The sequence below is a fragment of the Oreochromis aureus genome, linkage group 4 (genome assembly GCF_013358895.1).
Source record: "Oreochromis aureus strain Israel breed Guangdong linkage group 4, ZZ_aureus, whole genome shotgun sequence".
Lineage (NCBI taxonomy): Eukaryota > Metazoa > Chordata > Actinopteri > Cichliformes > Cichlidae > Oreochromis > Oreochromis aureus.
The window spans coordinates 31644131-31656830 of NC_052945.1; the positions used below are offsets into that span (position 1 = coordinate 31644131).

At 39.9% G+C, this 12700-nt stretch overlaps 1 long non-coding RNA gene across 1 annotated transcript; it reads right to left on the reverse strand.

Moving 5' to 3' along the window:
• Positions 1-9358: 9358 nt before the first annotated feature.
• LOC120439748 lies at positions 9359-9915 on the reverse strand. The gene is made up of 2 exons (XR_005612725.1): positions 9881-9915; positions 9359-9456 (listed from the first exon to the last, which is right to left on the reverse strand). It is a non-coding gene; the product is annotated as an uncharacterized LOC120439748 (long non-coding RNA).
• Between the last annotated feature and the right edge of the window lie 2785 nt (positions 9916-12700).

The following is a 12700-nucleotide window of genomic DNA, read 5'->3' on the forward strand; positions in this document are numbered from 1 at the left end:
ACAGTCTCTGATGTGCTCAGCCAATATCCGCTCAAAACGCTTCATGACTACAGACTTATAGATCTGTAGTCATTAAAGATGCCTATACCAGTTTCTCGGGGCGATGGCAATGATAGTATAGACCTCCATGCTTCCCTAACAGTTTTTTACCTTGTTTGCTCTTATGTATTAGTATGTACTATGTGTATGAAATACTGAGATAAACCCATAATTTCCAAAGCACACAGCTTGATAGCAAATGTGGCAACATTAAAAAAACCAACAACCTCAAACAACCTCCAGGCAGATAAAGGTCATTTCCTGTAAAACCTGTTTTAATTTAAGCCAAAAAGGATTTTTGTTATTGAGTTAATCATTCCTCTGTGGGATTATAATATTACTTTATGCCAGAGGTTCCCAAAGTGTGGGGCGCAGAGCCATTGCAGGGGGGGCGCGGTATGAAAAGAAGAAGAAGAAAAAAAAAGAGCGCTTGGACACTGTGGACAGGTTTTTGACGGGGCTCCCACACAAACGCAAAGCAGGAGATGACGCATCGCCAAATATGTTTCCAAACCAACTTCCTTCCAAGCCAAAGACTAGAAAATATGGTGAAGCATCTTCCCTTTGGCTTCACCTGCACAAGTGCCAAGGTAGATCTCCCCTGCAAAATTAGTTTCCCTGCGTCGGGAGCAGCGCTGTGCTCTCCAAATCATGGACAAACAGTATCCCACATTCTTGATTTTTAGTTCACAAACACTTCTTGTAATAACTAACTACTCCTGACATTTTGGACATGTTAGCTCTTTATGCAGTAAAGTTACAGTGGGATACAAATAATATCAGGCTGATCCTGCCGTAATTTGTTCACCCTGTTCAAATCACGGACAAACAGTATCCCACAGCTGTTTATGTGTTTAAACCCATTTTGCACAGAGAGACATTTTTTGAAAAATGTATTGATAGCAATGTTGAATATTATTACACAGGAAAAAAAACAACTACACGTAAAATAATTACACCGTGACGCCTCTGCCTTTCTAAATGGAGGGACAGTAACTGCGTGTGTATATGTAAGCGTGTAAAACCTGAAGATAGTCAGATTAACAGTAACAGTATTTTGTCTCTATCTGCCATTCTGCAATTCATCTCACGTAAACAATAACGTGGCGCACAGCGTGACGTGAAAAGAGGCACATACCTTTGACGTTGCGTGACGAATTCTGTAATCCTCGTCCACACGTAAACGCAAAAACGGAGTTTTAAATAATCTCCGCTTTCGGTGAATCGCAACGCCGTTTACGTGTTGACGAAAAGCCCAAACGCATAGAAACGGCTGCATTTCAAAAATACCCGTGTAGGTGTGGACGTAGCGTAAAAGAGTTAGTAGTATATTTTATTACTACCTGTAATTTATTGCCGTTTACTTGTATTTGCTTAATTGTTTACTAAATGTTTGAGGTGTGAAATAAACCGCAATGGAGTTTGTAAACAAAATATGGGTGTGTGTGTTTGGAGGATGTGTTTGTGCGGGGGGGTTAAGTGGTGGGTGGGCGCGAACATTTTTCTTGTAAAAAAGGGGGCCTGGCAAAAAAAGTTTGGGAACCACTGCCTTATGCCATGTTATACCCCTAATTAAAGATGGTGAAATATTATGTAGTTTTAGTTTGCATTATTCTCCTGAATTAGAAGAAGGTGATAACTATTACATTTGTTAAACTGATTTGCATTACATTAGACTGCTGATTTATTGCGAATGAATGATATTGTTTTATGATGCATTATACGGCTGAGTTATAAGAAATACTGTTTTCAGAGAATCATGATCTTATTTGTCTGATTAGAAGAGAGCAGAATATACCGGAGAGGTCTTCTCAGCAGGAGCAGATAAACAGGGAGCCAAGGTCATAGCTTAGGCGCCGTGTGAGAGAAAGAATATGAATGTTTAGGCTTTTGTGACTAGGTGGGGGCCACTAAAGGCTATAAGAGTTTGAGCAATGCTCCACCATTTTGAGATCTGATGCTGTCTGCGTACAGTGTTCATCTCCCACGCGTCTGTTCATTAAAAATCATCGTTTGACTCAACCCGGCCGGACCAGTGTTGTTTTTTGGTTTTCCTCTTGTATCCATCTCCAATACTTTGAACTTGTAACACCTCTTAATTTAGTTTTATGTCATAGTGAAACTGTAAAAAAAATGTATTGCCAAACAAATTTGTCTGTTTGGCTGTAATTTTGTGTTGCAATATTAAAGATTAGAATGTTCAGCGTAAAGGTAGTGTCAGTTTTGTGTGTAAGTAATAAGAGAATGAAAAATACGTGTGTAGGTCTGTGTGTGTGTTTGTTCGGGGTGGGGTTATTGTCTTAATGTTCGAAATGTTACTGTTCACCACAAGCTGTACGCATGCGCAATTGTGCACAGCTGACACAGGCTGTGTCCCAATTCAGGGTATGCACGCTTGAAGTACGCATTTCAAGTGCGAATACGTCACCGCCACGCGACGACGGCTGTCCCAATTCAAAGTGCACTTCAAATGCATACTCCAAATGCGCCGTCGATTTCCCCAAATATCAAGCGTGGTCCGGTGCACGCTTCGTGGTCCGATATATCCCACAATTCATAGTGCAGCGGTGGGTGTGGATAATTTTGCCGCAAAATACGGCAGAAGGGAACGGCTGAAGAGTGAACTGTCAGAAGTAAGTACTGAATATTATGTCACTTATTTATGTGCAAATGTTTAAGAACATTAAAACATTACTGTTGACCACATGTCGGCAAAGTTATGTGACATTAGTGATGTTTGTACTTTCAGCGGTAACTTGGTTTTAAAGCCTCTACTTCTAAATATATATATAGCTGACCTTAATCTTACAGAGAATGTGATGATTTTATGGATAATTAAAGTCAGTCATATATCCACAAACACAACAAGCTGAAAGTCAGTGATGCTGCTCGGTTTGCAGTCCTGAATATGACGGCACAAGCAGGATTCACTGCACTGTTAATGTTAGCTATGTTATATTGCTGCCTCTGTTCGGTGGTGTCGAGCCAAACGGACTTTAACGTGTGTTTGAACGAGCTGACGGTTCACTCATTAAGCTGAAAGAAAGATGCTTTAATCACAGGAGTCACACATGTGTCCACTGGACCATCTGGGAACTCTTCTTGTTTAGCACTCGTAATAACACAAACACTAAATCCTCCTTCTCTTGTGCTGTTTTGTAGCAGTGTGTACACCTGAGACTGTCACCTGTCTGTCTGTCCTGCACTCTCTCTCTGTTTCTTTCTCTCTGATTGTGGAATAAAAGTATGAACATGTATTTATAAGTTACACTTGTGTTTGAATCCTGCAGCTTATCACACATTTGATTTCCATGTGTGACAACTGCAAGTGTCCAGAGTGAGGACAGACTGAGGGACCCACTGCTGCACATCATCTGTGAGGCTTTGCACCCCTGATGATCCACCAGGACAAACTCAGCAGTGTGTGAGGAAGAGGAGGAGGAAGAGCCAGCAGCAGCTGACAGATGGAGAGAATAGACAGACTGTTCCCTGTTTGTGAAGGACTGCTAGACAAGTTTACAATAACTAATTGTCTGTCCTGAATCAGTCTTATCAGGTAATGTTCAAATAATGTTATCATTCCAGTGTTTTCAGTGTGGGAGAAAGTACTCAGGGCCTTCAGGTTACACACTATGAAAGGCAGCAACAAGTTTAATATTCAGAAACCTAAAGTATGTATCAGCAGCAGAATGGAGCTAAAAATAAATGTTTGTTTCAGTTCTATGAAGCTTTGAGTATTTTGGATTAGTAGCACTGCTGTGTTTGTTGCATCATATTGCTGTAATTGTTTATATGCTTTATATATTCTGAGGTAAGTTGATCTATAGTGTTACATCATATTCTATAAGGATGTTATGTGTTTGTATACTTTCTGCCCAGTTTGACCCATTTAGCAGAAGTCAGCCTGTTTAAGGCTCTGATATCTATTCTGTATGACTTAAAGCAGTTATGACATGGTCTGATTTTCTCACCCAATAAAGGAATATTTCATATATCAGTCTACTCTTCATTCTATCAGCAACAGTTATCACAGCTCGTACATTTTCTTTTTACACATATATGTAAGCATTGAGCCAAATTTAGTAATGCCAACATATTGAAAGAACAATGTTTGTCTCTTATATATAATACATCTGTATATACACTGTCAGAGATACTTGTCTTTGAGTGAAGATTTAAGGTGATAGGAAATATAATTAACTGCTACTTGCATCTTTGACCCAGAGTTCAAGCTCATATATATATATATATATATATATATATATATATATATATATATATATATATATATATAATCTGACAATACATATAATATTGTCCATATTATATTAACATTACCACAGTGAGATGACTTTAGTCTCATGAATAACATTAGCTAATTGTTATTTACTAACTAATCTTGAAATGACTGTTCAGTACAGAAATGAAGCCCAACTATCATGTTTTACAGTCCTGTGGTCTCAACTAATCAAAGTGATGTCATGACAAAAATGAATGAACAACAAAACATTTTTTCTCCTTCATTTCTGTCACACAAAGCTGTATGAAACATTTCTCGCGGTTAGTATCATGGTTGCTAGGCAACCTGAACACCGCGACGAAGGCTAGACCGTCCCATTTCACAAGCCTCTCACTTCCGCACTTCCCGTACTTATAGTACGCACCGTACGTAGTACGCGTAGTGTGCGTACTTCAAGCGTGCAGACCCTGAATTGGGACACAGCCACAGTCTCCACGCACAGAAAATCTGCGCTGCGCATAAAAAAACAATCCAACCTGAATTGAAATCAAAATAAATACATAACAGTTCATTCTGCGCTGAGTCAGTGAGTGACTGGTGACTGACTGCTCCAGCCAATGATGCGATTCACATTCGTACATACGCAGCTAATCAACGTCGTTGACATGCTATGACAGCGTCCTTATGTGATGACTCCGGTGTTTTAGCTTGCAAAGCGGTGTGGCCAATGTGGAGTGTCATTTATTTACAATTTTTATTTGTGGATATTGATCATTATTATGTTACTAGTTTATGAGTAGTAGAAATGCAAATAGTTGTGTCATTATCAGTGATGGGAATAACGGCAGTTACTTTTTTCAGTAACTAGTAATCTGAATAATTACTTTTTCTATCGTTACACCACCGTTACTAACAAAACATGCAGTGTAGACTTACTATTTTTCAAAACACAGACGGTTGAAACTGTCTTCAGCTGACTGGGAGCTGGGGGGGCAATCGCACAAGTGCTGCTGATTTGCTGAGGAAGAATAAAGTAGTCATGGTAAACCAATCACATGACCAATTTCAGATGACATAGCAACAAGATGTTATGTCAACCCGAGACAACCCTGATTCTCCATTTTTGTGTTAAAAGTGTGGACTTCAAACTATATACCGTTTTTTAAATGAGTTGATAGACCATGTAAAAACAGAGTTATGATAAAAAATATTTACATGATGGTTTTTTTTTTCCTGAATACTATCGGTGTTTATATTTGCAGCTGGAAGAAATTGTAAAAATAGCATGTTTTCTTTATTGCCCCTGTCGAATTACACATGCAGCTGCAGCTTTTCAGCAGATGCAGTGGATGCGCATAATATTGACGTAACTGCCACGACTTTGTTCAGCTGTAAAAGTGATTTTGATGTGAAACATTAGGGCCGCATAACTTTTCTGCCAGGTAACTTGCGCCCCACCTGTCAGAACTCTGGGGCACACAACACACTTTGAGAACCACTGGTGTAAACCTGTGGAAAACAGTAGGAGTGATACACCTCCTGTTGTCAGGCCTGCAGGTATCAGGCTTGTGATGTTCTCCTTCATCCTATCCTATTTTTTGGAGTGGCACAAATAATTTGTGTGGCATCTTATTTGATGCAGAATGCCTGATTGTTATGTAAATAGCTTGAAATGTTTATTTAAAAAACCATCTTGTCTGCATTTTATTTTATTTTATTTTATTTTAGATAAAAAGCTGCATATAACTTTGTGTGCCAAACTCAGTTACTAGTTACTTCTTCAAAAAAGTAACTATAATTAGTTAATAAATGTTAAATCTAAATATTATATTTAAATCTAAATGATAAATGTTAAATCTAAATGTTATGGGAAACTAAATATTTAGCTAACATGCAAATTTATTGTACGGGTCAACGGATATACCAAAATAAAAGCTTTACGAAAACAGTTATGAAAAACTATTTACGAAAATAGTAAAAAAAAATTCTGAACAACATTTCTGGTGGTATAGCCTAAATGAGTTAATCTACCTGTGGTTGGCAGTTATGTAGATAGAAGTGCCATTAAACTCTACTCTGCTCTACTAAAGAAAAGTCATTGTATAAAAATATTAAAGATGCAAAGTTAAATTAGAGGAAAAAATGAAAGATTTAGAAAACTTGTTTCCCTCAATCTATGAGAAAAGGATACTGTTATTATTTATATGCAACAGATCATCACCCAAATATTGAAGACATCATTAAATTTCTTGACACTATAAACCTCCCACACGTAACCCAGGATCAAATTAACAGCATCTGTGTGTATGAGATTGTGTGTGGGTTCGTTTTTGTGCAGTGGTGGTCAGGTTTCTGGTTTCTTCTCACACATTGGTAGTCACACACCTGTCTCCGATGAGCTTGTTGGAACCACTACGTAAAGGAATGGCTGCGTGAAAGCTGGTGCCTCACCTCTGTGATTGGGTAATTTGCCTTTGAATGAGAAAACTTAGCTACTATTTCCCTATGTGCAGATTATGTTAGAGAGACCTTTGGTGCAGAGCGAGTTTTTTTGTGTGTTCTTGGGAGAGAAGCTTTGTTTCTGTGTGAATTTTCTAGGACACCCTGCTGTGTGATTCACGGTAAATAAACATCCTGAGCTGTGAGTTCTGCTTTTGAGTTCAATCTGACCTGGGGTGCTTGACATAAGTATGAATAGAGTTTTGATTATATTACTCATAAAACCACACAGCTCACCCACTAAGCTAAATATCAACCAGTATCTCTTATAAATATTGACATTAAAGTTACAAGCAAGGCCTTAGCTTACAGGCTAGAAAAAAATCATACCATTTCATATTCATACAGATCAAACAGGTTTTGTTAAATGTAGATATTGTTCTCTAATACTCACAAACTTTGGCCAAATGCCAAATTCAGACAGATATTTAAATACCTTTTTTGCAACGAATGCAAGACTGTGAAATTATTGCTCATTTATAATGTTAAACTGCACAACAACAGCTCAAAATAAACCAAAGCATTAGCATCATTTGAGTGCTGGTTAAAATACTCCAAATGTGACTCGGTTTTCATAAGTTTAGGTGATACAATTTCTTACAAGCACTGATGTCCATTATGTTCAAGATGTCTGTAAGGACATTTAGCTGGCTCATCTTGAAAAATGCATGACTTCTACTGGTGTCAAATATGTAATGTCATTTGATCTTGATGTTTTAAATGGGGAAAAGGTTTTTTACTTATTTAACACAACTTCCTAAATCAGACATATCTGAGTAAAATAAGGGGTGATATCTGGCTTTTATGACAGGGTTGCTGCAGTACCCGAGCACCCCTACACACGGCCTTGACTGTATTGCTAATTAGAATCCGAAATTTACCAGAGAATACTTAAGGGCAAGAGATGGCATTAAAGACAGAGAGGACGCAGCCAGGCAAGATATATATATATATACACACACTCACACATGTGTGTAGATATATACATATGTATATATACATACACATATACATACACACACATACATATACATACACACACATACATACACACACACACACACACACACACACACACACACACACACATATATATATATATATATATATATATATATATATTTACATATATGCATTTATACTCATTGCTATTTACAGTGTTGGGGAGTAACGGAATACATGTACCGCCGTTACGTATTCAGAATACAAAATATGAGTAACTGTATTCCGTTACAGTTACCGTTTAAAAAGGTGGTATTCAGAATACAGTTACTTTGTTGAAATAAATGGAATACACTGCGGTACTTCCCTGTTTCATATTGTCGCGGGTCAGGATTATTTGGGTTTGTTTGACAGCTACGTAATGTTGTTCCAGGCGGCAGCGTTACGGTTGCCATGGTTACAGGGGACGCGCGCTCTCTCTGCGAGTTTCCTGGGTGAGAGAGCGCTTTTTGTTGTTGTTGTTGTGCTAAGCTAAAAGGCAGAATGCTACAGGCATGGCCCTAAAGAATGTAGCCTGATGGGCAGTGTAGTCCGTGCTGCAGGGAGAATGGACTACCATACCCGTTATGTGTCTGTGAGCGAGGGAGGGAGAGAAAGGAAAAGTCCGAGCTGTCACGGAGCAAAAACGGGAGCTGGAAGCATGTAAATATAATAATAACCACTGCAGCCAAGAAGAGTGCCTGACGAGCCCATTTGTAAGTAAGCTATTAAGACTCAACTGTACACTGTGTTCGTGTTTTCCTCCGGAAAAAAATAAGTTTCGTTGGAGCAGCCTTTCAACGCCTCTCTCTGTCTCCCGCAAGCAAAGTTGACCCAGACAACAAAGTAAAGCTAGTTTTCGGCTACCAGCCCGACAGGGAACCAGACGTATTAGCCAGAGGTCCCTTTACTACGTTTTGTACTACGTACCTTCAGTAACAGTAATAAATCACAGCAATAGGACATTCATGTAGTTGTAAACAGCATGATAATATATTAAGTATTCCAAAGTATTCAGAATACGTTACTCTCATTGAGTAACGTAACGGAATACGTTACAGAATACATTTTGGGGCATGTATTCAGTATTCTGTAGTGGAATACATTTTAAAAGTAACCTTCCCAACACTGGCTATTTATTAACGCCACATGGTTTTCATTTGTGAAAATGTCATAGACAGGTCAGCAGCCCACCACAGGGTAAATTTTAGATTTATCAGTGAAAGAATTACATTCATTGTGTCAACATAATGAACAATAATTAAGGAATAATAAGAATTATAAGGACTCACAAATGTCAGGAAATTCCTGGAGGAAGACTGCTGAAACTATCAGAATGGATTTGTAGGAATGTACAAAGAACTTGAAAAGAGGCCTTTGTTATGCTACATTGGAACACCACCAAATCATTGGTTCAGGTATGTGGATAACACCTGGGTGAAAATCAAATCTCAGGACATACCACAATTCATAAATCACATTAACTCAGTGGACCAATACATCAAATTCAACAGGGAGTGTTAGAGAGTTATCTCTGGGATGCTGGGATGATAGCTCCCTCAGGACTTAAACTCCGGTCAGAGAGTGGGGCACAGAGAGTGAGGTCCGGATATACTTTAATGAAAGTTAACAGCAGCTCAACAGTACAGCAGTAGGCATACTTAACAAGTGTGGGAGGGGCGGACAGGCGTGTGGTTCTGAATAACAAGAAACAAGGAGAAACAATTATCACATGTAAATATAACAATCATCACTTCCCAACATCGCGCCAATATAATGAACTGTTACATATATAATCAGCTGAATGCTCTGACATAAGAAAGTCCCACAATCCCATTTGAACAGGCAGGAAACAAGAATATCTGCATATCTCAGGCAACAGAAAAGACCTAATGCCCCCAAATTAGGAAAGGTCAGCAATTACATGGTCTTCAGTGCCCTCTAGTGACTAAATAACCCAACTGCGGTGCACAGATCTAACCCGCAACAAAGGCTACGGTGGTAAGTCACATGCCTCTACCAATCTCGATAAATGTCCTAGCATAAACCCCCTGTACTTAACATCAAAGTACGTGCTATAAGTGGAAATAGACTCGTAGAACTGGAGGGATTTTGACTCACATTTGCGCAGGAACGCACACGGCTGGAGATCGCTATTCCCCCGCACTCATTGAGAAAAACATACCTAGCGCTCCTCGGACTCGTGATACGGCAGGACCGTCATAAAAGCATGTGACGTCATCACCGCAGCAAACAGTAACATTGCACTTATAGCGATGCGATTGAAATATAAGGAGACTTTCGGACAGGGAGAATATGAAAAGCTTTCTTATACTGTGAGATTTCCATCAGTAATGAGGGACATTTAAAAGTTGCTGTAAACCGTAAGCCTATGGATACAGATAAGTATTTAAGGTTTGACTCTCATCATCCACTGGAGCACAAACTGTGTGTCATCAGGACGCTACAACAGAGTGACACTACACCATCCCCACAGACACAGCGGCCAGGGAAGCAGAAGGACATCACATCAAGATGTATGTCCCCTTGTCAAAGCTGGGAAGGCACCTAAAGAATAGCTCCAGCCGATTCAGGAGAGAAGGACATCTGCTGCCTAAGCGAAAACCCTTAGTCATCCTGTATGTGTCAGGAGTATTTGAAGAGTTGAGATGCATTTTTTTTGTAAACACCGCGTCTCTGTGGCTTTTAAATCCCAAAAAATGCTGAAACAAAAAGTAGTCTGCCCCAAGGATCGGGTCCCCTGACACAAACAGAGTAATATGATTTATACATTTGGGAAACCAAACAACCTCTGGCGAAGCGGATGGGACAACACAGAGTGGCTAACTCATCAGGCAAAGGCGCCGCTGAAAATGTTACGTCCAGATGAACAGAATCAACCTTTTGGGAGACAGGAGAAAAGTGAGTGAAGAAGAAATACTGCATCATGGGAATCAGCCTATTGCAGCATAACTAAGGGAGGATTCAGAGTCACCTGATCCAGTCCTGTATGCTATATGCTTTAGCAAAAACGTTTTAGCTTTATTTTAAAAGTAGCGATAGTGTCTGTCTCCCGAATCCAAACTGGAAGCTGGTTCCATAGAAGAGGAGCCTGAAAACTGAAGGCTCTGCCTCCCATTCTACTTTTAAATACTTTAGGAACAACAAGTAATCCTGCAGTGTGAGAGCAAAGTGCTCTAATGGGGTGATGGTACTACAAGGTCATTAAGATAAGATGGGGCCTGATTATTTAAGACCTTATATGTAAGGAGCAGGATTTTGAATTCTGGATTTAACAGTGAGCCAATAAAGGGAAGCCAATACAGGAGAAATATACTCTCTCTTTCTAGTCCCTGTCAGTACTCTTGCTGCAGGAATTTGGATTAAATGAAGACTTCTTAAAGACACAATGTATATATAATAACAGATTACAGTTGTCCAGCCTAGAAGTCATAAATGCATTAATTTGTTTTTCGGGGGGCAAGAGATGACAGCGCAGAAAACTGGGTTTGTGCGACTCACCTCAGGTAAATTCGAAGCTGGAGAATGAAGGCTGTAGAAAGCACTGCTTACATTTGTAATCCTTTTGGTAAATAGTCGCTGTGCCTCCACCTCTGCCTGAAGTCTGTGGCGAGTTAAAATAGCAACAATCCACTGGTAAACAGCAGAAAAATTCCTTAGGGAAACCTTCAGCATCACTAGCTGACCACTTCGTTTACCCCGGTGACGATGACGCTTTCGCCGGTAAGGTGGTGTGTGAACCCGGTACAGGTAACCTGGGATTTCCGATACAATTGGAGGCAAGGGTTGCTGCCCACCAGCTCCAAACAAAATAATATTTTGGACATATAGTTGGAGGTCCAGTAGTGTCTTGCGATCAGACCTCAGCAGAGAATTTGTTTCGTGAATGACACAAGTCAGAAACAATATAAACAGAAACAATCTTGGGAGTGACAGATGAGCAGCCACACACGCCAGCACCATCTTAATAACACAATAGTGGGTCAGCAACCCTCTTAAGAACACTCCCAGTAGGGCTCAAATATTTGGGACTCTCCACCAATTGCTCTTAGAATTGAAGAAGCGTCTTAGGAGGGGAAATGTCCAGTCCAGTCACTCTTCTTTCCAAGCTCCTTAGATTAGCATGGCCTGGATGTCTGAGAACTTTCACAGACAACAGTTACTGTATTTAATCAAAATCTTGGTCTTATCTTTAATGCAAACCCTTTGTCATATATATTGAATATAAAGCCACCAGGGGCAGAAAACATCTGATAAGAGATTAGGAGCTGATTGAGCGATTTTCATTCTGTCATATATCAGTTGGAATTTTGTGTAGAGCCATCTGACATAGCAAAATTGGTATGGCCCGAATCTGGCCCACACAATGTGCTTACACATGGCCCACATACCGCAAAGAATGACGGCCCTTTGGTGGCCCAGATCTGGTTTGCCAAAGGTGGCCCACACATGGGCCAGCACAAGGCCAGTTGCAGACACACTGGTGGTCCTGTGCTGGCCCATGTGTGGGCCACCTCTGGCAAACCAAAGGGGCGTCATTCTTTGCAGTATTCAATTCAATTTTATTTATATAGCGCCAAATCACAACAAAAGTCGCCTCAAGGCAGTAGTGGGCTATGTGTAAGTTTTGTGCAGCCATGGGGTAGTTGCGGACACACTGCTGGTCCTGTGCTGGCCCAGAACAATTTCAGCTCTGGCCCCAGATGTCAGCCTAATATGTACCTTAATCAAGCCATGTAATAACAACATGTGCTGGAACATAATAGTGCAAAAGTAACATGATAAAACTCTGTTCAGACAGTGAATGGATTGATTCTTATATAGCGCTCTTTTACTCTGCCCTATACAACATGCCATATTCACCCAATCACACTTTCTCTAATCTGAGTGCATTCATACACATTCACACGTTTGACATGC